General features: G+C 46.9%; 2 protein-coding genes across 23 annotated transcripts in view; one reads left to right on the forward strand and one right to left on the reverse strand.

The window, feature by feature from the left end:
* LOC108175891 (serine/threonine-protein kinase MARK2) overlaps nt 1-26948 on the reverse strand; it is a 657969-nt gene that overhangs the window by 141596 nt on the left and 489425 nt on the right. The gene's annotated exons all lie outside the window — the stretch shown is intronic.
* SIPA1L1 (signal induced proliferation associated 1 like 1) overlaps nt 5606-26948 on the forward strand; it is a 429087-nt gene continuing 407744 nt past the window's right edge. For 9 of the 17 annotated variants that reach the window (XM_051826275.2, XM_051826274.2, XM_070065182.1 and 6 more), the window contains exons 1-2: nt 5606-5739; nt 6270-6329. The gene's annotated coding sequence lies outside the window, so the exon portion shown is untranslated. Of the gene's footprint in view, nt 5790-6269; nt 6330-6557; nt 6692-6780; nt 7555-21032; nt 21235-26948 lie in introns of those variants that run through there. The other 8 variants (XM_070065185.1, XM_051826283.2, XM_070065189.1 and 5 more) reach the window with 5 other exon arrangements.

Genomic DNA, 26948 nt, shown 5'->3' on the forward strand with positions numbered 1-26948 from the left:
AGAGGGAGATACAGAATCTGAGAAACAGTTTAATTCTTACCATGACAGATATTACAGCATGCGTGTGAAGCTCTCAGCGGTGATTCAACAGAGGAGGAAAATTTGCTGGTGCAAGCCACAGAAGGGACAATTGCTGAGTCAGTGTCCCTGAGTTGGAAGCAATGGGACAAGTACACAGGTGGAGAGTTTAGTCTTGCTTAGAGACTCAGAGTTCATCCTGAGTGACAGAAAGTGTGGAAGCATGTACGTAGACAGATGCAGGTAGGCTGGTAGCTAGAGTGGTAGGGAGGGAGTGTGAGTTCATTTCTCACTTTGCTTCTCATTCCTGCTACTTTACCAACAAAAGAAGTCAGGCCATCAGCTCTGACTAATAGCAGTGGTTTTATGGAGGAGAGGGTGTGAAATAGTCCTTTTAAGAGCAAGAGAATATACAGGGAAGTATAATGGCTTTGTGTTGATTAATGCAGAGTGTTAATTGGTAATGAAGTAGTTGGTGCTTTAATTATTTAAACAAAGTATTTGAAAGTCAGAGGGGAGATGGACAGAGAGAGAGAGAGAGAGAGAGAGAAAGAGCGAGAGAGTGTTTCGACCTGCATCTGCTGGTGAACTCCTCAAATGCCCACAATGGCTGAGGCTGAGAAGCTCAGGGCCAGGAACTCAATCTAGGTCTCCCAAGTGGGTAGCAGGAACACAGTTACTTGAGCCAGGGTCTACACCAGCAGGAAGCCAGAGTAAGGAGCTGAAGCTGGGCATTTAACCCAAGTACTCTGATGTGGGTCATGGGCACCCTAAATTGGCATCTTAACTGCTAGGCTGTCTGTTCCAGTAATTACTATTTTTTTTTTAAATATCTTATTTATTTGAAAAGCAAGGTGACAAAGAGAGGGAGAGACAGAAAGATATTCCATCTGGTGATTCACTTCTTAAATGGCTGTGACAACAGGGGCTCGGCCAGGCAGAACCTAGGAGCTACGAACACCAACCCGGTCTCTCATGTGGGTTGCAGGGGCCCAAGCAATTGGATTGTCTTCTGCTACTTTCCCAGGCACATCAGCAGGGACCCGGATGGGAAATGGAGCGCCTGGGACTTGAACCAACTCTCTCATAGGGGATACCAGCATTGCAGGTGGCTGTTTAACTCTGCACCACAAAATGCCGGGAGTAGTTACTATTTTAAATTTGTAATAAATACTACTGGTCCTGTCCTTGTGGTGTAGTATGTTAAGCTACCACCTGCAATGCCTGCATCCCAGGTAAGCCCCAGTTGCTCCGCTTCCAATCCAGCTCCCTGCTAATGGACCTGGGAAGGAAGCAAAAGATGGTCCAAGTACTTGGGCCCCTGCACTCATGTGGGAGGCCTGAATGAAGCTCCAGGTTCCTGGCTTCAGTCTGCCCCATTACTGACCATTGTGGCTAATGAACCAACAGATGGAAGATCTCTCTGTCTCTCCTCTCTCTGTAATCCTGCTGAAGATTGGGATTGTTCTAAGCAATCCAGTGTTCAGGCAGAGTTACCTCACATGGTTCCAAAACAATAAAACCCTAAATTGCAACAACAGTGAGTACCATTTAATCTTAGATGAATTTGAGGGTGCTCTGGACATTTTTAATGTTCCAGAGTCATCTTTCTCAATATGTTAGGAATGCCTTGTAGAACCTTAACAGGAAGTTTCTGAACTGCAAGATAACAGGATGGAGAAACTAGAGTTTTTTTTAAAGATTTATTTTATTTATTTGAAAGACAGAGTTACAGAGAGAGAGGTAGAGACACAGAGAGAGGTCTTTCATCCACTGGTTCACTCCCCAGATGGCCGCAATGGCTGGAGCTGTGCCTATCTGAAGCCAGGCGCCAGGAGCTTCTTCCAGGTCTCCCACATGAGTGCAGGGGCCCAAGGACTTGAGCCATCTTCTACTGCTTTCCCAGGCCAAAGCAGAGAGCTGGATCAGAAGAGGAGCAGCTGGGACTAGAACCGGTGCTCATATGGGATGCCAGTGCTTCAGGCCAGGGCTTTAACCTGCTGCGCCACAGCACTGGCACCCTAGATTTTTTTTTTTTTTTAATATTTATTCATTTATTTGAAAGGCAGAGTTACAGAGAGAGAGAGAGAGAGAGAGAGAGAGAGAGGTCTTCCATTTGCTGGTTCACTCCCCAGATGGCTGCAATGGCCAGAGCTGCACTGACCAGGAGCTAGGAGCTTCTTCTGAGTCTCCCACCGCCGGTGCAGGAGCCCAAGGACTACTGCTTTCCCAGGACATAGCAGAGAGCTGATAGGAAGTGGAGCAGCCAAGACTCAAACCAGTGCCCGTGTAGGATGCCGGTACTACGCTGTCCCCGAGAAACTAGATTTTAAGAGTATTATGTGGAAGCATGAATTAGTGTCTGTAACAGGAAAAACACACATAAAATATCCTTGCTCGGTTTTCCTCTGTGTCAAAATTCATCCTATATTTGATGTGTTGGGTACTGGGTTGAGTAGAAATGAATAACTAGAAGGAAATGAACTTATGTTGTAACAAATAAGCAAGTAGAGAGAGTAACATGGTAAAAAATCAGATTTTCTCCTTGTCACTGGGAAAGGTTACATAACCTGTGTGTGTGTGTGTGTGTGTGTGTGTGTGTTGAGTAGGCATGAGTAGAGGAGCCAGGAGAGGGCGTGGGCAGACAGTGGGTTGAGATCTAATCTCTGCCTGGCAGTCGATTCCCTCGTTCCTTCTGCTGCCTCTTGTCTGCTAGTTTGAAACTCCAGGAACACCAGAGAGGACGCAACTGGGAATGCTGGACCCAGAGAAGGTGCAGTTGGAAACCTGGCTTGTGGGTTTTTCTTTTTATCTCCATCAGCAACACGGAGGCAGGAATGTTTTGCCACCAGTAAGGGGCACATAGTAGCCCACGGCCTTGAAAGAGCCCTGGGACAATTTCTACTCTTCTACCACACCTGAAGAGCAGGGAAACCAGCTTTGTAATCTGCTGCCAACGCCCATCTCTTGAGCCTCATAAGAAGCACTGAAGAAAGCGAATGGATCTGACTGGCACTTGTATTAAGTATTCTGGGAGTCATAAAACAAGAGGCCCTGATACTGTATTGTGTTGGTGCATACAGATTGGCAGCCACCCTTTAAGGCTTTTAACTAGGTTAAAAGTTAAGCCAGAACAAATGATCAACAACTGATTTATAACACCAGGCTGTGTTACAAAAGGTGCTTCCTTAAAGCAGCCTCCCAGGGCTGCTGGTGATGTTCCATTGTGTTTCTCTGTACAAACATGATATTAACCACGCCAGCCTGCAAATCCAAGGCCCTTCCTTCCTTCCTTTCTTTTTACAGTTATCTTGGCAGGAGTGTGGATGTATTTAGTTTGCGTCTTTGGTTTGAATTAGTGTATTTATTAAATAACAAGGAATCTGTTTTGAGTTAGTGTAGGAACAAATCATGAACAATGGATTCCCTTTGAAATTACTGTAGCATGGTCAATATTTTGTTTTTGTAGTTGAGACAAGAGGGACTTTAAAATAAAACTGTCAATGTAAAAAAGATCAATATGTAGACAAACAGTGAAACAGACATACTATAAAATGAAACACTGTAAAACTGATGTAAAAAGCACTGTTATTTTTGGATATTTTTAAAGATTTACTTATTTATTTGAAAGGCAGAGTTACAGAGAGAGAGGGAGAGACAGAGAGAGAGATATATTTTCCATCTGCTGGTTTACTCCCCAAATGGCCTCAATGCTTGGTAGAAGCCAGGAGCCTGGAACTCCACGCAGGTCTCTCACTTGGGTGCTGGAGATCCAAGCACTTGGGCATCATCTGCTGCCTTCCTAGATGCATTAGTGGGGAGCTGGATGGGCAGTGGCACAGCCAGGATGTGAGCTGGTGCTCACATGGGATGCAGCATCACAGCTGGTAGCCTAATCCGCTGTGCCACAATGCTGGCCTCTATTTGGGAACTTTTACAGTTCAAAAGCTATAGACTTTTAGGCTGGCGCTGTGGCTCAATAGGCTAATCCTCTGCCTGCGGCACCAGCACATTGGGTTCTAGTCCCATTCAGGGCGCCGGTTCTCTCCTGGTTGCTCCTCTTCCAGTCCAGCTCTCTGCTGTGGCCCGGGAGTGCAGTGGAAGATGGCCCAAGTGCTTGGGCCCTGCACCTGTATGGGGGACCAGGAGAGGCACCTGGCTCCTGGCTTCGGATCAGCGCGGTGCGCCAGGCCACAGTGGCCACTGGAGGGTGAACTAATGGAAAAGGAAGACCTTTGTTTCTCTCTCTCTCACTCTGCCTGTGAAAAAAAAAACAAAAACAAAAACAAAAACCAAAACTATACAATTTTAAACCTATAATAACCTAACATGTGGGCTACCCCCTCGTTTAACAGAAGAATTGGAAAGATTAAGTAACTTCAAGGAAAATCAATTACAGAGGCACACAAGAACTCAAACTGTACTTGTGCTTTTGAATCACTGTATCACTTAGATTTCTGATTATAAAACCTTTCATTGACATACGATTTAAGCTTGCGAGTAGCCCAGAAGAGTCTTAACAGCTTAGCATTCACTTGCTTGGGTCCATGAAATTTTAAATTCTAACTGTGGACTGATTTAAATGAGGGTTTCCCCATATTAAGGTATGGGGATGCAATCTATTTTTAAAATACCATGGAAGCTTTTACTCATCCATCTTGAAATCTAATGGTTATTAACGCTCAGTTTCTACTTACATATCCACTTTAGTTAGGCAGTAAGTGTATTACACCGCCCCAGAAATGCTTCTACAGTTAGAAACATGATGGAAAGATTTCACCTTCACCCTTAACAGCATTCCGGAACAGCTATCAAAGCATCTGAGGATACTAAGTGCTTTTTTAACAAGAAATGCTTGTGCCTCCCCTCCAGAGATTTAAGAGACGAAGGTGGGGAAAGAAGGGCTTATAGCCATTGACTGAAGACAGTGTGGACTGAAGAGTGCAGTAACGACGGACTCTACCATCGACCCAGCAGGGTGGGACGCGAGGGCAGCATGGCGGCCCCTCGGGGACAGTCGGCCGCACTTTTCCCCCGTCAGACCCCTAACTCCTGCTAAGCACCGAGCCTGCGGAGTTGCTGAGTGTGGAGACGCGCACGCCAGCCTGCCAAAGCCCCGTCTGATGGGTTGCGGGCGTGGACGAGACTCGACAGGAAGGCTGGAAGCTCGGAGATGCACGCTGGAAGCCGGGGCGCACTGGCTTCTCACGGCCTGAGACCGCCCCAAATTAGCTTCCTTTGGCGAAACTCGCCAGAAATCACGGCGCCGATCCTGCACACACGGCCTTCTCCCACAGGTTTCTAAAACTCCGCCCGCGGACTCCGGCCCTCGCTTTCCCCTCCGCTAGGAAGTCGCGTAAGGGAGGGCGCAGGTTGAACCCTGCACCCACGTCCGCTGCCTCCGCTCCCCGCAGGAGCCCGGAATCCAGGGCTTTGCCGTCGCCACGGCAACCAGGAGTCCCGCGGTCCCCCACCCTCCTCCGACTTCTTCCACTTCCCCCGGCCGCCCGCGCGGAGCTGCCGCCGCTCTCGCGAGATTTGAGCGCGGCGCGGAGCCGCCCTGCGGTGATCTCACTGGAGACTGGGGCCGGTGGGGGGAGGAGAGGGAGGCGGAGAGGGAGGGGAAGGAATGGGGCGGGGAGGAGAAGGGCGAGCGCCGCGCCGCCACTGCCGGCAACTTTGTGAGCGAGTTCAGTGCGTGCGCGAGCGAGAGAGCGGAAAGTCAGTGCGGTGCCGAGTGCCCGGGAGGGAGGGTCTCCGGGGAGGGCCAGGTGCGGGTCCCAGAGGCCGCCCCCAGCCACCGCGTCTCCTCCTGCCTCTGAGGCGCCCTCCCCATCTCCTCCCCCCGCCGGCAGTTACCTGTCCCCTCCCCCACGCGGCGCGCACTTCCCCTGCCCCCCCCGCCCCCCGCGCGCGCCCACCCCGGGCCTCCGGACCTCGGCCGCCCCCTCAGCGCTTTCTCCCGGGTGCTGGCGGGCGGCAATGGGGGGCCCCGAGCCTCGGGGGCGGCGCGAACGGGGGCCCGGGCGCCTAGACAATAGTTGATGCCTGGGGACTGGGGGGCACGCCCGCCCCCGGCTCGCCAGCCCGCATTCCGCGTCCCCCTCGGAGCCGGCCTCGGGAGTTGTGCCGGTTCCGCCCCCGCCTGCCCCGGGCTCCCTCCGCGCGGCGCGGGGCGCCCGCCGTTCTCCGCAGACGCGGCGGCGAGGGAGCGCGCACCGACCGTCTACGCGGTTTCTCTTTCTCCCCAGGGAGAGCGCGCGGCGGACGCGCCCCGGACGCGCGGCGGCCCCAGGAGGCCGGGCGGAGCGGTAAGTGGCCCCCCAGGCGCCCGGGGTTCCGGGCCCGGGAGTGGGGTTGGGCTGCGGGCCGCGTCCTGCTCCGCTTGTGGTCGGGGCCGGCTCCGGGGTCCGGCGCGAGGCACGGGGGAGGCCGGGTAAAGTTGGATTTCCGAGTCGGCGGCGTCCTGATGCCGCGCAGCCTGGCGGGGGCGAGTCTTGTCTCCCCCGCGCCCGGCGCGCGCGCACGCACGCACCTCGGAATCCGGATCTGCACAACTACCGGTGCAGGCGGCTGTGCGGGAGGCCCGCATACCCGCGCCGCCGTGTGTTCTGCTGCGCCCACCCTGCCGCTTGCGGCTCCGCCGCGCGACCCTTGCCCTTGGGTCACCTGGGTGAGCGCTTTGCAGGCTGTGCTGGCGGGGACAGGCCGCGCGGGTTGATCGTGGGAGAGGGAGAGGTTCGGCGGGGTGCCCGGGGGTGGTTAATTTCGCTGTCGGGGAGTGAAATCCCGGGATGCTGTAACCTGCTCTCCTGGGAGCCAGTGACCCGTGAGGGGGCTGGGGAGGCGTGAGGGTGCTGCAGAAAGAACTTTTCCTCCCTCGCTCCGTCTGTTGCCAACTCGTCGCCTGACCTTAAAGGAAAACCGCGAGGCTCTTAAATCGCTCCTCGGCGTTTGCAGACGCGTCGGGCAGGTTGACATTTCATCGGGGTTCGCCGCGTGGAGAGGAGAGGGGCATGGGGAGTAGCTCACTCTCCGGGAAGGCGGTGCGGAGCGGGATTGCCGGCTGCTCCGGCTTCCCGACCGCGTTTGTCTGTCACAGATTTCACTTTTCTCGACGGTCGGTTTCTGGAGGCAGCACTCGCCGACGCGGTTACTACCTGCCAGGGGATTCTGTTTCTAAAGTGGAGCCAGTGATGCGGTGCAGATTTCGGAGCGAAGGTGTCGGCTTTCCGCAGGTTCCAGGTCTATCTGGATGGACCGGGGTTGGCGGTTCCTCTATAAAGCAAGCCTTTCATGTTGAGACTGACTCAGGCTCTTAAAGCCATTGTTTTTATACTGGTGCTCTGTGGGAGCTGAAGTGTCAACTTTCTCCCGTGTGCTCACACAAGGCGCTGAATTTTTGGGAAAAGTACAAGATTAAGCCCTACAGGATGGCTTCCCGCAGCCGGTTTAGTAACTATTAATTTTCTATGTAATCCTGGATTTAACGGCTTGGCTTTTTCCCTTTTTCATTTTTTGAAAGCTGCAATTAAGGTACCTTTACCCGGATGAAAAGAAGCTGATTGGTTAATATGGAACAGGGGCAGTAGCAGTAGTCTGAGTTAAAAGGTTTAAGGAAAGCAGTTCACGGTCACCGATGTGTCCAGCTGTTAGATGACATCCTAGTTATTAGCTGAGAATATTAATATGAAAGCATTTTTCCTCATGGAATAAATTATTTATACTAAGGCATTAGCAATTAAGTGTGCATTTAAAAATGACTTGGGTGATGGTTTGCACATTGTTTAGGGGCAGAATATGAGATTTGCGGCGGGATGAATGCTTTTATGTCCCTGACACTTATTTTCTTAATCTCGTTAATGCGTAAGTAAAGGACTCTTGAAATTGACCATCAATAGGTTTCTGCAGTTGACTGAGAGCAAGTTTGGCCAGTGGCTCAAGACTGTCAGTAGGTGCTGCTGTTGCTAGCATCTCTGTGGTTCCTGGTGTTGCTCTTTGAGTTTGAAATGAGCCCTCTGGTTCCTGAACGTTTTCGATGTGAAGTGTTGGGCAGCAGGTAGTCGCGATTTCATTGTGGGGAGACTCAAGCTCTTGGGGATAGGTCCAGAGCACCTCACTAAATTACATGTTGAGATTCATTTAACTCTTTTTGACCCCCATCCTTTCACTGATGTTTTCTGGGCTTTGTATTTACTTTGGATTACTTGTGTAAAGTTGATATCATCCCCCTACCCTGATTATTATTATTATTTTTTTTTTGAAAAACAGTTTTTTTGACAGGCAGAGTTAGTGAGAGAGACAGAGAGAAAGGTCTTCTTTCCGTTGGTTCACCCCACAAGTGGCTGCTACGGCTGGCCCACTGCGCCAATCCGATCCGAAGCCAGGAGCCAGGTGCTTCCTCCTGCTCTCCCATGGGGGTGCAGGGCCCAAGCACTTGGGCCATCCTCCACTGCCTTCCTGGGCCACAGCAGAGAGCTGGATTAGAAGAGGAGCAACCAGGACAGAATCCGATGCCCCAACCGGTACTAGAACCCGGGGTGCTGGCGCCGCAGGTGGAGGATTAGCCGGCCTAGAAAGCAATTTTTGAAAACAGTTTCTAGTAACTTTATTGAGGTCAGATATTGGAGGATTGCCTGTGATTGACAGTTTTATAGGCTTTCAGGGATCTTGAGTTGAGATGTGCATAACATACATTGTTCTATCTGAAGTTGAGGTTTTAATTTTTAAATAGTCTTTTTTAAAAAATTATTTATTTGAAAAGCAGAGTTAGGGAGAGAGAGTGGGAGAGACAGAGAGATCTTTGATCACTGGCTCATTCCCCAGATGGTCGCAATGGCCAGGCTGAAGCCAGGAACCAGGAGCCAGGAGTTTGATCCCAGTGTGCCACGTGGGTGGCGGGGGCCTGAGCACTTGGGCCATCTTCTGCTGCTCTCCCAGGTCATTGGCAGGGAGCTGGATCTGAAGTGGAGCAGCCAGGAGTTGGTCTAGTGCCTGGTGTTGCACGTGGTAGCTTAACTCCCTATGTCACAATGCTGGCCCCTAAATAAAGTCTTTAAAAAATACCTTTCAGCATGAAACAGGAGCCTGAAGAGAGCTGAAAAGGTGAATACAGAACCCTGATTCGGTCCAACTCACTGGAGAGTTTGTGATAATTAATAATGATTGTATGTCTCTTCTCAGTCCTGAGACTGGTAGTACCGTTTCTGTAGGTCAGTGTCAACACACTAATGAAGCATGAATATCTTGAAAGTTTTCAAGTGACATCTCAGATTGGAGTCTTTTGCTTCACTGACCAGATTGGCCTTGGAGGAAAACGGATTCTTCCCTGTAATAGAGAGCTTAGAGCTCTGATAGATCATGCGGCTCTCCTCCCTTTGTGTCACATCACCAAATTCACAAAATGTTTCTAACACATCATTGCTGTATTCCTAAACTTTTGAGGTTTGTGGTGAGGTAAACAATATTGAGTACCCCTCTTTGGGAGGTGCAGTGTTGGTTGCTGTGACTCCGGTCATGAGCAAGAGCGCTGTTGGCCCCTAAAACTTAGGGTATCCAGTAGGGCTGGTTGCAGTGACTTTTCCTGGTTTGCTCTTATACTTTGATGCTACCATAAAAGTTTTACATAGTAGGCAATTATTTTTAAATTTTAGCATACTTTAAAAACTGAAATAGTGTAGCCCAGGGGCCTGTGTTGTGGCATAGTGGTAAAGCTCTTGCCTGTGATTCTGGCATCCCAGATGGCGCCGGTTTGAATCTCAGCTGTTCCACTTCTGATCCAGCTCCCTGCTAATGTGCCTGGTGGGGGGACAGTCGAGGATGGCCCAGCTAGTTGAGCCCCTGTTCCCTTGTGGGAGATGCGGAAGAAGCTCTTGGCTCCTGGTTTCTGCCTGTTCCAGCCCTGACTACTGGGGAATGAACCAGTGGGTAGAAGATCCCCCTCACTCTCTACTCTACCTTTTAAATAAATAAAATAAATCTTTAAAAAAAAAAAAAAAGAAATAGTATAGCTCAGTATTGGTTCCTGAAGATCTGGGTTTCAAATACCTGTTCTGCTTTTTTGCAGCTGTGGAGAACTTTAAAAATGCTTGATCTCTTTCTGAACATCAGTGTCTTTTCGGCAGAGTTGAGCCGAAACCTGCTTCCCAGCTTTGCACCCAGGGTGAATGAGAATGCTTGTATGAAAGTACCTTGTAAACTGGAAAGTCTTTTTTTTTTGAAAGATTTTATTTATTTTTTTGAGAGAGTTACAGACAGTGAGAGGGAGAGACAGAGAGAGGTCTTCCATCCACTGGTTCACTCCCCAGATGGCCACAAAGGCCAGTGCTCTGCTGATCTGAAGCCAGGAGCTTCTTCTGGGTCTCCCATGTGGGTGCAGGGACCCAAGGACTTGGGTCATCTTCTGCTCTCCCAGGCCACAGCAGAGAGCTGGATTGAAAAGGAGCAGCTGGGACTAGAACTTGCGCCCATATGGGATGCCAGTGCTGCAGGCGGAGGATTAACCTACTGCGCCATGGCGCCGGCACTGACCAGAAAGTCTTTTCTGCAGTTGCGTTCTCTTTTTGATGAACAGGTTCATGGTTGTGGGCGCTAGAAGAGATTTGCAGTGTAGTCACCCGGCCCATCCTTCCCACTTGTTAGATGAGGGGACTGAGGCCGGAAAGTCGGAAAGTCGAAGTGGCTTTTTGAAGGCTGCAGAACTAGTTAGTGATCAGACAGATTGGGAGCAGCTTTCTGCATTTCTCTGCATTCCTGTGCTTGCTGTTTTCTTCCTTAGAGTTTGTTATGTTAAACTCGACTGCTTCTCCCCCCTCACTAACATATTCAGTGCTTATTGAGTGACTAGAATGAGGAGCAGTATGGCTTCAGAAAGCAAATCTATAGTAAGGTTGAAAAGTTCTGAGATAGCATTGATGTAGTGTTCCCTTACTACGTTTTGGAGTTACTGAAGTTACAGAGTTCTAGAAAAAGAACTTGAGTTATTTAAGTTTCTACATGGTAGAGCCTGTAGCACCCCCCTCACCCCGCCTTTTTTAAATTCAACTCAGAGCATAAACACTTACATGTTCTTTAAAAAGGCAGTCAGTTTACCTTTCTCTGGAATTCATTGAATAATAAATTTATTTAATTTTATTAATTTAATAAAAACTTTAATAAATTCTCTACCTCCCTCCTTAAATTCATTTCCATTTGCAAGAGAAAGTAGTAAAGCTTCCTTGTTTTTGGAGCAGTGGCAACCTGTAGCCTTTCCCCATCAGCTGCCTTTAAGGGTTGCAGGTGAGTCCGGCAGGTGGACATAGACAGGAGCTTCCTGTTGACTATGTGAGGGCTGAGGCAGCAGCTGGCCACCTTCCTTCTGGAGTGGTGTGAGCCAGGGGAGGAGCAGCATACCGGGGGTGGGGTGGGGTGAGGGCCCTGTGTGAGGGCCCCCTCCAGGGAGGGCTGAGCATTCGCTGTTCATCTGCTCTCACACTGGTGTTTTGCTCTTTGTGCAGAGCTTTGTGAAATGCCAGTGTTCTCTGAGATTGACAGTCCAGCCTTCTATCCACTGTACTTCCGCCTCCTGTTTCAGTATGGGAAATAAATTGGCCTCCTTGAATTTTTGCTTTTCGTTTTTTTCCATGCCTAACTCCATAAAACTAAAACCAAGTACAAAACCCACACACTTAATAATGGTTCTCTGCTTTTCAAAAATTATATAAGTTAATTATGCTTAGATGATAGCTCATTCTCTCGGAGGGCCTTTGATGCGCACTGGAGTGAGTCACAGAAGCATGGGAAAGATTCCTGTGGCTCGGGCTCTCCTGAACACAGCTGATTTGAGTGAGGGACGCTCTGAGGTGGTGTGATTTGGTCTGTGATCTCGAGGGTCAAGAATACCACCAGGGCGGATCTTTTGAGCGTTGAGGAAGCCTCACCAGTCCACATGCATTTTCTCCTTTTATTTGGGCCTGGAGTGGGTCAGATAAGCATAGTTGCAGAGAGAACAGGAGTGTTTTCTTAAGGGTGTAGCGCGCAGACACCAAGATGACCCGGAGGGCAGCCCGGCTTTGCTCTGCTGGACTGGGTAAGCATTGGGGTGTCCGTGGGGGTGCCGACACTCACACCCACAGGGCTGCCTGGGTTCTGCAGGTCTAGAGTGAGAATTTTTTCAGCCTGTAGATTTCTAATTTGTTACTTACCACATTTCACTAGATTCTCCCTCTAATTAGGATTGTAGTATGCTTCACTTGAAGTTGTAGAACCTGCAATTATATAATGTTACATTTTCCCTTTTCTGGCCCTGCAGGAGGCTGTTGGGAGGGAGGGTTGCTGGTTTGCAGAGTCGCAGGGGTCACTCAGGCAGCTGGAGTAGAAGGGACATCCAGCCCTGCCTGCCTTGGTTTCTTTTCCCACCTCCCTTTGCCCACCTAGGGCAGGTCTAGGTTAAATGAATTTTACAGACACAGAAGCTAATTTTGGTTATTCTTCTTCTGTCTTGCTACTTCTTCCATGAAGCTTTTTACTGGAGCTGTGAACAGGCACAGTCATTGATTGTTTTTGTGGTTAAGGGTCTTGTTTACTTTCTTAATCAGTACCCGGCTCTGAAGACAGCTATTGCAAGAGAAAAAGCAAGGGGCTGTGTGCTGAGTGGTCCTGGAATCAGGACTTGATTGAGGTCGGTGTCTCTCTTTGGCCCCTGTAGTACCTCTCCAGTTCCGTTTTCTTCACCTGATAGATTGTTTTTCTGGACAGGAATTCGAGTTTGGTAAGTTGTGAGCTCCTTGCATTCCTTTCATAGTCCCTAGTTCCCAGAATTGACTGACTGTTTTTGGAAGTTTCTTTTTGGTTCTTGATGCTGTCAGAAAATCAGCTGATGACTGAACTACAGTGTCCCTGTCAAGAAGGGAGAATTTGCTCATGAGGAGGTGTCTCTTATAAGTTAACAGAGTGTTCTGAAATTTTCCCCTAATGTGGCTACTTTTATTGCTTACTTCCCCCGTGTGTACCTAGAGAGAAAAAAAGAAAGTCAGTCCCTTCTCAGGCTCTGGTGGGGAGGGTTGGGTTGTGACTTGACTCAACCACACTGCTCGTCTTTTTAAAAAAGTTTTTTAAAGTTTTATTTTTAAATTACTCTTTTTTTAAGATTCAGTATGCTTTGTAGATACAATTCTAAGAACACACTGCTTGTCTTTAGAAGACTTTCCAAAAACACGTGTTCTTACCCATGAAGTGCGGGTTACTTGGAGTTGACTTAAAGCCGCTCTTTTGTCTAATAATACTTCTGGCTGCTCCACCAGAGACCTCAGAAGGGGCTGTCCCTGTGCTCTGCTGGAGTCCAGCTTCTTAGTACTTAGTAACTGATGTGTAGCAAGAGTGCTGTGTGGAGGGGGGGTTTGATGCCAAGCTGAGCAAGTGCTGCTGGGAAACCTGTCAGGAAGCCTGAATGTGGTTCCTAACCACTGTCTCTCCTGCAGTTTGAGAAATACCTGTGACTCTTCAAAGAGACTCAATGTGATTTTATTTTTTTTTAAATTAGGATCTTAGTGCTGATCCTTTGTAATAGGAGACAAGGTAAGATAATTGCACAACAAAGTAATGTTCCAGTGGTAAATGATAGGTTGTGGAGAACTGCGGGATTCACAGAAAAGGCTTGTGTAAGGTTCCAGAACCTCAGCCTAATAGTCACGTTTGGTAGGATTATTCCAAAGGCCATTTTCAAGGTAGTGTGTTAGAATAGTAGTTTCCAGTGGTTTGGGTCAGATGTGGTTTTGGGGTGTACTTGAGAATTGAAGTGCACTCTAGGGATCTTGTCTGGGGTGCCTGCTAGACAGGGACGAAGATGGGTGGTTTAAAGAAGTTTGGTAGGGGGCTGGCTCTGTGGTGTAGCGGGTAAAGCTGCCACCTACAGTGTGGGCACCCCATATGGACACTGTTTCGTGTCCTGGCTGCTCCACTTCCCATCCAGCTCTCTGCTATGGCCTGGGAAAGCAGTAAAGGATGGTCCAGGTCCTTGGGTCTCCACAGCCACGTCAGAGACCTGGAAGAAGCTCCTGGCTCCTGGCTTCGGATTGGCACAGTTCTGGCCATTGCGGCCAATTGGGGGTGAATCAGTGGATGGAAGGTCTCTCTCTCTGCCTCTGCCTCTCTCTCCGTGTAACTCTGATTTTCAAATAAATAAATAAATAAAAATCTTAAAAAAAAATTTGGTAGGTGGTTCCATTAATGTTTCTCCTCCACTGTGTTTTCAGCATAGTGGCTTTTATATTGTTTTGAGATTTGTGTTTTACAATAAGATACCTCAGTAGTGTGCCTTGAGTAGAAGTGCCCCTTGAGCAGGGAATTGTGGAAACTTCATTTTGGCAGGGTAAGGAGGAGAGGCTCCCACTCCTGCAGAGCCCTGCTGATTGGACGATGCCTGGAAATGACGGCCAATAGCGGCAGGGGTGACTGCCTTGGTTGCTGCAGTGGCCGTAGCATGTGTCTATTCAGTTTGGTAGTTAAATGTTAGCCCCCACCCCTTACTGTGGTAAGAGCATGTTTATCATCTCAACCATTTTTAAGTGAATAGTTCAGTAGTATTAAGAATATTCATGCTGTTGTGAAATAAATCTACAGAATTTTTCATCTTTCAAATCTGAATCTCTCATGTGAGTGGCCTCATGGTATCTGTCTTTTTGTGACTTGGCTATTCCACTTAGCTCAGTTGCTTCCAGGGTCGTCCATAGTGTAGCATGTGTCAGAGCATCCTTCCTTTTTAAGGCTGAATAGTATTTCAGTTGTTTATCCATTCGTCTCTGGGTGGATGCTTGGGTTGCTTGCACCTTTTGGCTCTTGTGGTGTTGCTGTGAACAAAATCCAGCTTTTGTTTCTGTTGGATATATACCCAGTAGTGGGATGACTGGATCATACATACACTTGTAATAGCATTAGTTTTTTGAGGAGTTCCCATACTGCTTTCCACAGTGGTTGTACCAATTTATAATACTGCTAATAGTTCACAAGGGTTCCAACCTCTCCACATTCTCACCAACACTTGTTTTCTGTTAAGTGACCATCCTAAAATGCATGAGGTAATATCTCACTGTGATTTTATTTCCATTTGTCTGATGATTAGTGAGATTGAGGATCTTTTTGTAAGGTTTTTGGCCATTTGTATACAACATCAGAAATGTCTATATGAGTCTGTGGCCTGCTTTTATTTTCTTAATATTTACTTATTTGAAAGGCAGAGTGATGGAGAAACAGAGAGAGAGAGAGGGAGGAGAGGAGAGATCTTTGATTTGCAGGTTTATTCCCTAAAGTCCTGTGCTAGCTGGAACATGCAGGTCTCCCACCATGGGTGGCAAGGACCCAAGTACTTGGGCCATCATCTGCTGCCTCTTATGTACATAAGCAGGAGGCTGGAGCCATAATGAAGCTGAAACTCCATCCCAGACCCTTCAGTATGGGATTCCAAGTAGCATCTTAACCCACTGTGGCACAACACCCATCTTGCCCATTTTTAAATTGGGTTATTTGATTCTGTTGCTTGTTTTTATTTTTTGGGAGTTCTTTATATATTGTAGGTATTAAAGATTTATCATATCTATGATTTACAAATATTTGTCCCCTTCCATAAGTTGCCTTTTTACCCTGTTGATTGTGCACAGATGTAATCTCCCTTGTCTTCTTCCCTTTTGTTGCTTGTGTTTTGGTTTCATATCTAAGAGATTATTGTCACATACAGTGTCATGAAGCTTTTCCTTATGTTTTCTTCTAAGTGTTGTATACTTTTAGATCTTATGTTTAGGGTTTTATTCCGTTTTTGGTTAGGAGTCCAACTTTATTCTCTTGTGTTGATAACCCATTTTTCTAACACCATTTGTTGAAAAGACTTTTTTCCTTGTTGGGGGTCTTGGCACCCTTGTTGAAGATCACTTGACCATATATTCATGAACTTATTCTGGACTGTGTTCTTTTCCGTTGAACTAATTTTTTTAAGTTTGTTTTTTTTATTTTTTATTTTTATTTTTTTATTTGAGAGAGTTATAGACACAGAGAGAGACAGAAAGGTCTCCCTTCCGTTGGTTCACTCCCCAAATGGCCGCTATGGCCAGAGCTACGCCATTCGGAAGCCAGGAGCCAGGTGCTTCCTCCTGGTCTCCCATGCGGTTGTAGGGGCCCAAGCACTTGGGCCATCCTCCATTGCCCTCCCGGGCCACAGCAGAGAGCTGGACTGGAAGAGGAGCAACTGGGACAGAACCTGGTGCCCATATGGGATGCCAGTGCTGCAGGCGGAGGATTAACCAAGTGAGCCATGGCACCGGCCCCCTCCATTGAACTATTTGTTATTTATGTCAGTACCATACTATTTTGATTACTGTAACTTTGTAATATGTTTTTTTTGAAGATTTATTTATTTATTTATTTGAAAGACAGAGTTAGAGCTAGAGCGCTTCCATCTGCTAGTTTGCTCCCCAGATGGCTGCAGTAGCTGGAGCTGGACCGACCCAAAGCTAGGAGCCAGGAGCTTTCTCTGGGTCTCCCACATGGGTGCAGGGGCCCAAGGACTTGGGCCATCTTCTACTGCTATCCCAGGAACATTAGCAGGGAGCTGGATTGGAAATGGAGCAGCCGGGACTTGAACTGGCACCCGCAATAGGATGCTGTAGGTGGTGGCTTTACCTGCTGTACCATAGTGCTGGTCCCCTGAATTAGGTTTTGAAGTTAGGAAGTGTATAGTGACATTTACTTTTAAAATATGCTGTTCCAGATGTTGATTAGCAGAGAAGTAACAAAACACTTCAAAGAATGTTTCAATTTTTTTAGAAGACGAGATTTCCTTCAGGAATGAGTTAAGGAGTGGGTGTTCGGGATAGTGGTTAAGATGCTGGCTGAGACTATTCTGTATTGGAGTGCCTGGGTTTGATACTGTAGCTCTCAATTCCAGTTTTCTGCTAATGCACACTGTGGGAGGCAGCAGCTGATGGTGACTCAACTTAATTGGTCACTGCCACCCACGTGGGAGACTTGGATTCAGCCCCATGGCTGTTGTGGACATTTGGGAAGTGAATGGGAAAAGTGGATGGGAGATAGTCTCTCTCTGTCACTTAAGTGGCAAACTATATGGGAAGCTGGCAACTGGCAATATAGTGCTTGGCGTTTCCTGACTGCAAAGTGCTGTCAACGGATACTGAATCCAAAAGCTTTGGAAAACTTCAAAGGCTGTGGACCTTAAATTTATCTGTTGAAGGTTGGATGTATAGCTTAGTGGGTATTAGTGCCCAGCACCATCTGTGTCAGTTGTAGCTCAGTGATAAGGAAAATTCTTAATAATACGGATTTCCAGAAGGACCAGTAGTTGTAAGATCTGTCACTTGTGATATTTTTCCCCTCAACAGAGTACTACCTTCCCTATTCCTCCTGTCTGGTTGTTTCTGATTGCCCATACCTGCCCTTTGAATAGGAGTGGGCCAGATGTGTAGGTAGACTACTTAGCCATAGCACCCGTTTATCCCGTTTATTTTCTGGATGCATAAAGAACAGAAAATTAGTCTGTTCAGGATGATCAAAGGAGAGAAGTTGGAGGAAATTAAATTGCCTCTGTAGTATAGTAATTAATTTAGGTTATACAAGGTATATTTTTTCACTTTCTTAATAAAACCGGGGGGAGTATTTTGGTTGGAATATTGGTGAAAAGAGCATTTGGTGAAATTTTCCTTGGAGGAAAAATGTGGAATGCTTACATATAGTAGGCCTATCAAAGATTTGTTTAATGGTGACCAAATGAATGTGTGTCCACCTGGGTAATTTACTCACTTAGACCATCTTCATTAAATTCTGCTCTATTCTAGGAGTTAGTGGCCCTTTGTGGAATATGTGATTCTTGCTGTCATGGAGCTGTTATTTAAACAAAATTTTTATATGTTTGTTTATTTTCATCTACTTGAAAGAGAGAGGTAGATAGATCAATTGACTGATTGATCGATCTGTTTTAACTGCTGGTTCACTCCCCAAATTCCTGCAACAGCCAAGCCTGGACCAGGCCAAAGCCAGAAGCCCAGAACTCCATCCTGGTCTCTCATGGGGGTTAAGGACCCAGCACTTGAGCCATCTTCTGCCTCCCAGGAAGCTGGGTTGGAAGCAGAAGTAGCTGACTTGAAGTAGTGCTCTGAGATGGGATGCGGGCCTCCCACGCAGTGTCTTCACCTGCTGTGCCAGTGTACCCTGATACTTTTTTAGCGATTGATCCGGTCCTTTTCAGTGTTCTTTTCCCCTTACCCATTTGAATCTTTCTTTTATTCAGAGGCCATTTGCTTAACTTCCGATGCAAAGACTTGCAGCTGTTTATTATGAAAATAGCCCTATAGTAAATATATATATATTTTGTATTGAAGAAGAAGGAAGCACTAGACAGTTCTGCTTTTTGATTTCAAAGGAGATATATCTTGGTAATATTTATTGTGCTAAGTACTTTTTCTAAGTAAGGGAACTAAAGGAAACTGCTTTAATGTATTTCAAATTACTTATTTATTTATTTTTTGACAGGCAGAGTGGACAGAGAGAAAGGTCTTCCTTTTGCCGTTGGTTCACACCCCCCCCCCCCCCCCCCCGCCAAGTGGCTGCTGCGGCTGGCGCACTGTGGCCGGCGCACCGTGCTGATCCGGAGTCAGGAGCCAGGTGCTTCCTCCTGGTCTTCCATGCGGGTGCAGGGCCCAAGGACCTGGGCCATCCTCCACTGCACTCCCGGGCCATAGCAGAGAGCTGGACAGGAAGAGGAGCGACCAGGACAGAATCCGGCGCCCCGACCGGGACTAGAACCCGGTGTGCCGGGTTAAGGTTTTCCTGAGACCCAGAGAAGGCTTTCAAATCTTGGGTTTTTTCTATTCACATGCCCACACTTAAGAGAATTTAAAAACCTATTTCTGACTAGTCCTGTATTTTGCTATTTATTTGAAAGGCAGAGCAAAAGGGGTGGGGAGAGAGTGAGAAAGAGAGAGACTGACAGAGATTTTTCATCTGCTGGTTCGTTCTCCACATGGCCACAATAGCCAAGGCTGGGCCAGTCTGAAATCAGGAGCCAGGAACTCCATTCTGGTCTCTCATATAGGTGGCAGGGACCCATGTATTTGAGCCATCATTTGCTGCCTTCCCCTTGCGCATTGGCAGGAAGCTGGATTGGAAGCAAAGCAGCTAGGACTCCAGCTGGCACGCTTGTAAGGGATGCCCGCAAGTGGTGGTTTAACCCACTACGCCACAATGCCAGCCCCGTGTGTGTGTTATTAATTGTCAGATCTTGGAAGAGTTATTCAACAAGTCTTCTCTGTTCATCTATTATATGCTAAGTAATTTCTTTGTAAATGGGAGAAAGTTGAAGTTTGAATTAAATTTCCTTTTAGAGCTACAGTTAAAGTTCTGAACTTACTAGTATTATGATTTAGAGAGATTTAGGCCTTTCTTTAGATAATAGAAGTTTATGTTTTTCTTAGAAATGTTTTTCAAAGAACTGAAGAAAGAAATTTAGAGGTTTAGAGGGTTTTTTATTTTTTTAGATTTTATTTATTTATTTGAGAGGTATAGTTACAGACAGTGAGAGGGAGAGGCCGAGAGAAAGGGCTTCCTTCCATTGGTTCATTCCCCAGATAGCTGCAATGGCCAGAGCTGCACTGATCTGGAGCCAGGAGCCAGGAGCTTCTTCCTGGTCTCCCACGAGAGTGCAGGGGCCCAAGTACCTGGGCCATTTTCTACTGCTTTCCCAGGCCATAGCAGAGAGCTTGATTGGAAGAGGGGCCGTCAGGACTAGAACTGGCGCCCACATGAGATGCCGATGCTGCAGGCGGAGGATCAACCTACTGCGCCATAGAATTTTGTTTTTAACTAATTTTAGTGAGAGAATTCTGTAATAGTGGATACTTTTAGCAGTAGTTTCATTCTGATATAAAAGCAAACATCGGTGCCAGCTTTATGGCATAGCGGGTAAAACACCACCTGTGATGTGATATATTGTGTATTGGTCACTCTACTTCTGACCCCCTCCCTGCTAATGGCATGGGAAAGCAACAGAAGATAGCCCAAGTGTTTGGGCTCCTGATACTCGTGTGAGAGACCTGGAAGAAGCTCCTGGCTTGGCCATTGTGGCCATTTGGGAAGTGAATCTGTAGATGGAAGATCTCTTTCTCTCTCTGCCTTTCAAATAAATAAATAAATCTTAAAAAGTCATCAGACTGGTGTTGTGGCATGGCGGGTGAAGCCTTCACCTGTGATACCAGCAGTCCATGTAGGCATTGATTCGAGTCCTGCCTGCTCCACTTCAGATCCAGCTCTCTGCTATGTCCTGGGAAAGCAGTAGAAGATGGCCCAAGTCTCTGGGCCCGTGCACCCATGTGGGAGACCTGGAAGAATCTCCTGGCTCCTGGCTTTGGCCTGGCCCAGCCCTGGCCGTTGTGGCCATCTGGAGAGAGAACCAGCGAATGGAAGATGGGTCTGTTGATCTGTCTTTCTTTCTGACTCTTGGAAAAATAAATCTTTAAAAAAGTATCATTGGGGCTGGCGTTGTGGCACAGTGGGTTAATGCCCTGGCCTGAAGTGCCAGCATCTCATATGGGCGCCGGTTCGAGACCTGGCTGCTCCTCTTCCGATCTTAGCTCTCTGCTATGGCCTGGGAAAGCAGCAGAAGATGGCCCAAGCCCCTGGGCTCCTGCACCCACATGGGAAACCCGGAGGAAGCTCATGGCTCCTGGCTTCGGATTGGCACAGCTCTGGCTGGCCATTGCGGCCAACTGGGAAGTGAAGCATCGGATGGAAAACTTCTCTCTCTGCCTCTCGTTCTCTGTGTAACTCTGACTTTCAAATAAATAAATAAATCTTAAATAAATAAAGGGTAATTTACACTGAATCCTGAGAATCTTTCTTTGTAAATTTTGTAGTAGACAATCCTGAATCTAATCTTACAGGTGTTGCTACTTACATACTGTAAACTTTATTCCTGTTTCCCATGGTTGGTGTAATACTAGTGTGGGAGGTTTAGGAATACTTTTCACCTCTTCTTCTAGGTGCTTGGTTCTGAGCCTTTCAGAGCCTGGACCCTTTCGGCTGGTGGTACTCTTGCAGTCTGGCTCCATCATGTCACTGAATGCAGCGGAGTTGCACTGAAGCTCAGACCCAGAGCTGTGATAATAAGCTGGCGTTGCCCTGGCTGCCAGATAGATGTAACATTCAGAGCACCTGGTTTGAGATGTCATGGCTTTATAGAAGGTACTTCCATTTTAATTTGTTGTTAGAAATTCAAACTAGTATTGATTATGCATTGAGCAATTCAGTTATGCAGAGTAAAATTGAAGGATTTCCTCAATAAGGATTATTTTCTATTGCAAATATCGTCTCATTGTTACCAAAGAACACTGGATAATTTTGTTCTGGTCCTGGCTCTGCTGTGTGCTACCTGTATGACTTGGGCTGTTTTTCTCTTGTTTGCTGATCAACAGTGTCCATTGAACACTTCCTAGATGGCAGATACTGTTTTCTTCCTGGGTATAGCAGTGGACAGTTCTGAAATAGGAAGCCACCTGAAGATTATGTAAAAAGGGTTTCTGACTGACTCTGTAGCATAGTGAGTAGAATGGGAAAGGCACAGAGGTTCAATGGAGCCATTAGAGATTTCTAGCATTCTAGTGGTCATCTAGGTGAGATTTGGTAGCAGGAGTGGAGATGACCAATGGTGGGATTCTGGATGTGTTTTAGGTGGGGCTAACAAGAGTCCCGATGGTCCTGTGGAGTGTGATGGAGTATAGTCAAGGACCACACCAAGATTTTAGGACTGAGCAAATGGAATGGGGAGGTGGCATTTATTGAAACGGAGATGACTGGAGGAGCAGGTTTGGGTGGGGAATTGGGAGGTGATTTTGTACAGGTTGGTTTTGAGATGCAAGTTGACCTGCAAGTGAAGAAGTCAAGGAGGCAGTTCAGCAGGTTTTCTCATCTGTGAAGTGGGGGAAGGTGTCTGCCCTTCTCAGAATTCTTGATCAAATGAGGGGAAAATATCTTTAAAGGTATGGAGACTGATGTTTGGCCTAGTTAAGATGGCTGATACCTAGATGTTGGAGTCTTACATCTGAGTACCTGGGTTCAAGTCCTGGCACTGGCCCCTGATACCAACTTCCTGCTAACGAAGACCTTTGGCAGTGTTGATGGTGGGAAGGGAGGGATCCTTGCCATCCAGGTAGAAGACCTGGATTGAGTTCCTGGTTTTGGACTGGTCCAACCTTTGCTGTTGGAGACATTTGGTAAGACACCAGTAGATGAGAGCTCTGTGTCTGTTTCTGTCTATGTCTGCCTCTCAAATAATTTAAAAACAAAGGCTCTGTCCTGTAGTGATAGCATTATTTCTGGAAAGTGAACAGTTTTTTTTTTGTTTTGTTTTTGTTTTTGTTTTTGTTTTTTAACGCCAACATTTAATGCATGGGTCATAACGCTAGAACATGTTGTGGAAAGTTAGCATTTGCCCTCCAAAGGCTGGTTTATTTCCCAGTAGGTGGGAAAGATTTCTGATTGGCCCATTTTGTGATTCCTGGGCAACTTCTGGGAGAGCTTGGTGTTCAGTTTATGTCAGAGGGCTTCATTGTGTGTGGAGCCACAGGAGCTGCTGCATGGAGAATGCTACCAGCCTTGCCCCTTAATCTACCAGGCTCCAGGCCAGAGTAATTTTATGTAGGTGGGAGAGTATTTTAGTAGGAGAAAAGACTCTGTTCTCACATTCTTTATTATTTAAGGCTTTCTGTAACTTGGATTAGTTAATAGCTATGGTGTAATAGGTCATATTTAATAGGGAGAACATACTCTGTGTTCCTTTGTTTTCTTAAATTTATTTGAAAGATGGAGAGACAGAGAGACCTTGTATCTGCTGGTTCACTCCCCAAATGGCTGCAATGGCCAGGGCTGGGCCAGACTCAAGTCAGGAACCAGGAGCTGCTTCTGGGTCTCCCACGTGGGTGCAGGGACTCAAGGACTTGGGCCATCCTCTGCTGCTTTCCCAGGCATATTAACAAGGAGCTGGATCAGAAGTGGAGTAGGGGCCGGCACTATGGCATAGCGGGTAGAGCCGCTATCTGCACTGCCAGCATCCCATATGGGCACCAGTTCGCGTCCCGACTGCTCCATTTCCAATCCAGCTCTCTGCTATGGCCTGGGAAAGAAGCAGAAGATGGCCCTAGTCCTTGGGCCCCTGCACCCATGTGGGAGACCCGGAAGAAGCCCCCGGTTCCTGGCTTTGGATCAACTCAGCTCTGGCCATTGCTGGCATCTGGGGAGTGAACCAGCGGATGGAAGACCTTTCTGCCTCTGCCTCTCTGTAGCTCTGCCTGTATATGTATATGTATATATATGTGTGTGTGTGTGTGTGTGTGTGTGTGTGTGTGTATATATATATATATAGAATAGCTGGGACTTGAACCAGCACCCATATTGGATGCTGGTGTTGCAGATGGCTTAACTTGCTATGCAACAATGCCAGCCCCTATGTTTCTTGATTCATTGGACCTATTTATATTTTCCTAGGTTTTTTGAAAACTTTAATTTTTTTAATAGGCAGATGAAATATGTTAAATATATTTTGAACTTGCTGAATCAAAAATGTTTAAGATCTAAGAGTTTGAAAGAATCAGTCTTACCTTTGATCAGTGGTGTTTTGAATTTAGTAAATGTGTTCTCTTGGAGATAGTAGTAATAGTTGTATCCTTGCTTTGAGATATTTACTTATAAACTATACCTTTCCAGTAGCTGGGTGTTACTTTAGGATCATTTTCAGTAGAGAGATGTGGTGGTTTTAGGTTCCAATCCACAAGCGGTTTTGTACAGAAACACTACTGCTTCATTGCCCGCCTCGTTTGATCTTTGGTTGGTAAGATTCCGCTGGCCATGGGTTGTGTGTGTCCATTCCAAGTTCTGTGATTTAGAAAGGGAAGGGAAAGGCGCCTTGAGGGCCTGGCACTTGGAGTGGTTGACGGTCACTGGGATGCTGCCTCTTCAGTCTTCTTGTTGTTGAGTGGCAAGGCCGGCACTGGCTGTATTCTAGAGGAAGCAGCGGGAAGCAGGAGCCGGCTTTTCAGGAGCTGTTTTGGAGGCAGAAAGTCGTTCTCTGGTGTCTTTCCAGCAAGATGACCTCTGTGTTAGGGTTTTGGCTTTGAAGTGTGTAAGATGGGCTTTCCCATCTGTCCAGCAATCATGGTCTTTTGCTTTTCATTGAATTGGCTTACTGTGTGTTATTTTAATTCTGTAAACTGAATTACAGGTATCTAGTGTAAGATCATTTGACATAATTATTGGAAAAAAAACCCTTCAGCCCTTTTTTAAGTATATATTAGGAAATCTGGATCAATTGTAAGAAATAATTTGAAAGGTACGTGTGTATGTAGTGTAAATCTGTCTTTTCCAAGCTAAATTATTTTTATCTTTCATGTTTCCTAAATCATCTGATGGCTTATTATTTCAACCCAATCTCAAAGTCATGTGTGCTGGGGAGATGCTCTCACAGTACTTATGTGTGCCTGAAACTTCTTTTTTGTAATGATTTTGAGTTATAATTAACTTTTCATATAGTTCTCCCATTTAAAGTGTACAAGTGAACAGTTTTTAGTATATTCATAGAGTTCTGCAGCCATCTCCATGTGTTATTTTAGGACATTTTCATCACCCCAGAAAGAAGCTCCAGACCTGGTACCGCTCACTTCCCCTCAGCCCATCCTTCCTCCCTACCCCTCAGCTAGAGTCCACTAGTAATCTCCTTTCTGACCTTAGGTTTACTATTTTGGTGTTTCAGATAAATGGACTCATACTGTGTGTGGTATTTTGTGACTGGCTTTTTTCACCTAGCTCTATCAAAGCCCATAATACTTTTTGAAAGCATTTTAACTTTGGTAGTAAGGATGCAGATTTTAGATTCAAAACCAGGCACTCCCTGTCTACTGACACAGAAACTGCAGCCTGTGCTGGGAGCAGAGGAAACAGCAAAATCACCAGTTGCTGTGTGTGTGTGTGTGTGTGTGTGTGTGTCAGTGTGTAGCCGAGAATGAATTTGAAGCTTTCATAAACGGTATAAAGCCACCGTGGTACTAATCCACAGATGCACTCAGTACCTGTGTACCTGTGGTTACCTAAGCACCTCACCTCTTCTGACCTCAGACTTGTCCTGCTTCCTCCTCAGTTTTTTCAGATACCTGCTAGAAGTTATATTCTGGTCTTACCTTTTTTTTTTTTTTAAATTTATTTATTTGAAAGGCTGAGAGTTACAGAGGCAGAGACAGAGTGAGTGTCTTCCGTATGCTGGTTCACTCCCCAAATGGCTGCAACGTCTGGAGCTGCGCTGATTTGGAGCCAGGAGCTTCCTCCAGGTCTCCCATGTGGGTGTAGGGGCCCAAGGACTTGGGCCATCTTGTACTGCTTTCCCAGACCATAGCAGAGAGCTGGATTGGAAGTGGAGCAGCCGGGACTAGAACCAGTGCCCATATGGGATGCCGGCACTGCAGGCGGCAGTTTTAGCCACTACACCACAATGCTGGCACCTCTTTGATTTTACTGTGGTCTCATCAGTGACCAAGCCTTCCCAAATTCTTCCCATTCTTCTCATTTTCTGCTTTTTCCTATTAGTTTTATAACATCATCTGAGAACAAATTCTTATTAATTTCTGTTTCCAGCTGGCTGTGGCATTCTTTTTGACCGTCCTGGTTCTGGTAGCCCCAGTGTCCAGGCTGTGTTGTATGATTCTTCTGTCTAATGTACACATTTAGGAACATCTGCCACCCTCACAGAGTGCAAGCGGGCCCAGTACTTGCTGTTATGACCTTCCTGTTGGGTCTCTTCTTTCCTGTTCAGACCTTTTCAGGACTGAGTCTATCAAACAGCCTGCCTTCCTTCCTTCCCTCCTTCCCTCCCTTTCTAGTTATTTATTTATTTAATTAAAAGTCAGAGTTACACAGAGAGAGGGAGAGGCAGAAAGAGAGGGAGGGAGGGAGGTCTTCTATCTGCTGGTTCACTCCCCAAGAAGGCCACAATGGCTGGAGCTGTGCCAATCCGAGGCTAGGAGCCAGGAGCTTCTTCCAGGTCTCCCACGCGGGTGCAGGGGCCCAAGCACTTGGGCCATCTTCTGCTGCTTTCCCAGGCCATAGCAGAGAGCTGGATCGGAAGTGGAGCAGTTGGGACTTGAACTGGTACCCATATGGGATGCCAGCATTGCATGTGGTGGCTTTACCTGCTCCGCTGTGCCCAGGACTGAATCTTTACATCTGTAGGGCCTCTGTTATCTCCCTTCTCAGCCATTCTGATGTGCTTTGAACCGTTCATTTCTCATTTTATTTAGTTGTACTCAATTCAAAAATTGTTGAACTCTACTAAGCTCCTGCCCCACTCTCAAGTTCCTTAGCCCTCTCTTATCCCCCCATGCATATCATGCTCCTTATCAGTGCTTTGTATCCCTGTCCCCTTGATGCAGCACTAACCCCTGCATTCTAGTCTTACTGGTATCTTTCTCATCCTTCAAGTCCCACCTCCCTGTTTATATCTTTTTCTCGTTACTCTGAAGTTGCTCTGAGTTTGCTCCTTTCTGAGGTACTGTTGTACCATGTTGTATCCTTAAATAATGTAGCATTGAATTAATGCATAGTTTATTGAGGGTGTTTAGCCCAGAGAATACTCAGCATGGACAAAATCCCTTTCACAAGAGTCAGATAGTCAAATAGGAAGAATAAGAGATTGCCTCTGCCTTCTCAGACCCCCCCTCCCCCAACAACACAATGAGTAGAATATATAATAGATTATTTGAATGAACATCAGAAAGAACGTTTCTAGTAGAATTGCTTGCAAGTGTGACAGGCCGTGATTCGCTGCTGGTTAAGGCTGGATCTTTCCTGGATGGGGCCATTGTAAAGGGCATTCAGTTCTTGGGGACTTGATTTAGTGCTTCTCAGTCCCTATAGAG

The sequence above is a fragment of the Oryctolagus cuniculus genome, chromosome 20 (genome assembly GCF_964237555.1).
Source record: "Oryctolagus cuniculus chromosome 20, mOryCun1.1, whole genome shotgun sequence".
Classification (NCBI taxonomy): Eukaryota; Metazoa; Chordata; class Mammalia; order Lagomorpha; family Leporidae; genus Oryctolagus; species Oryctolagus cuniculus.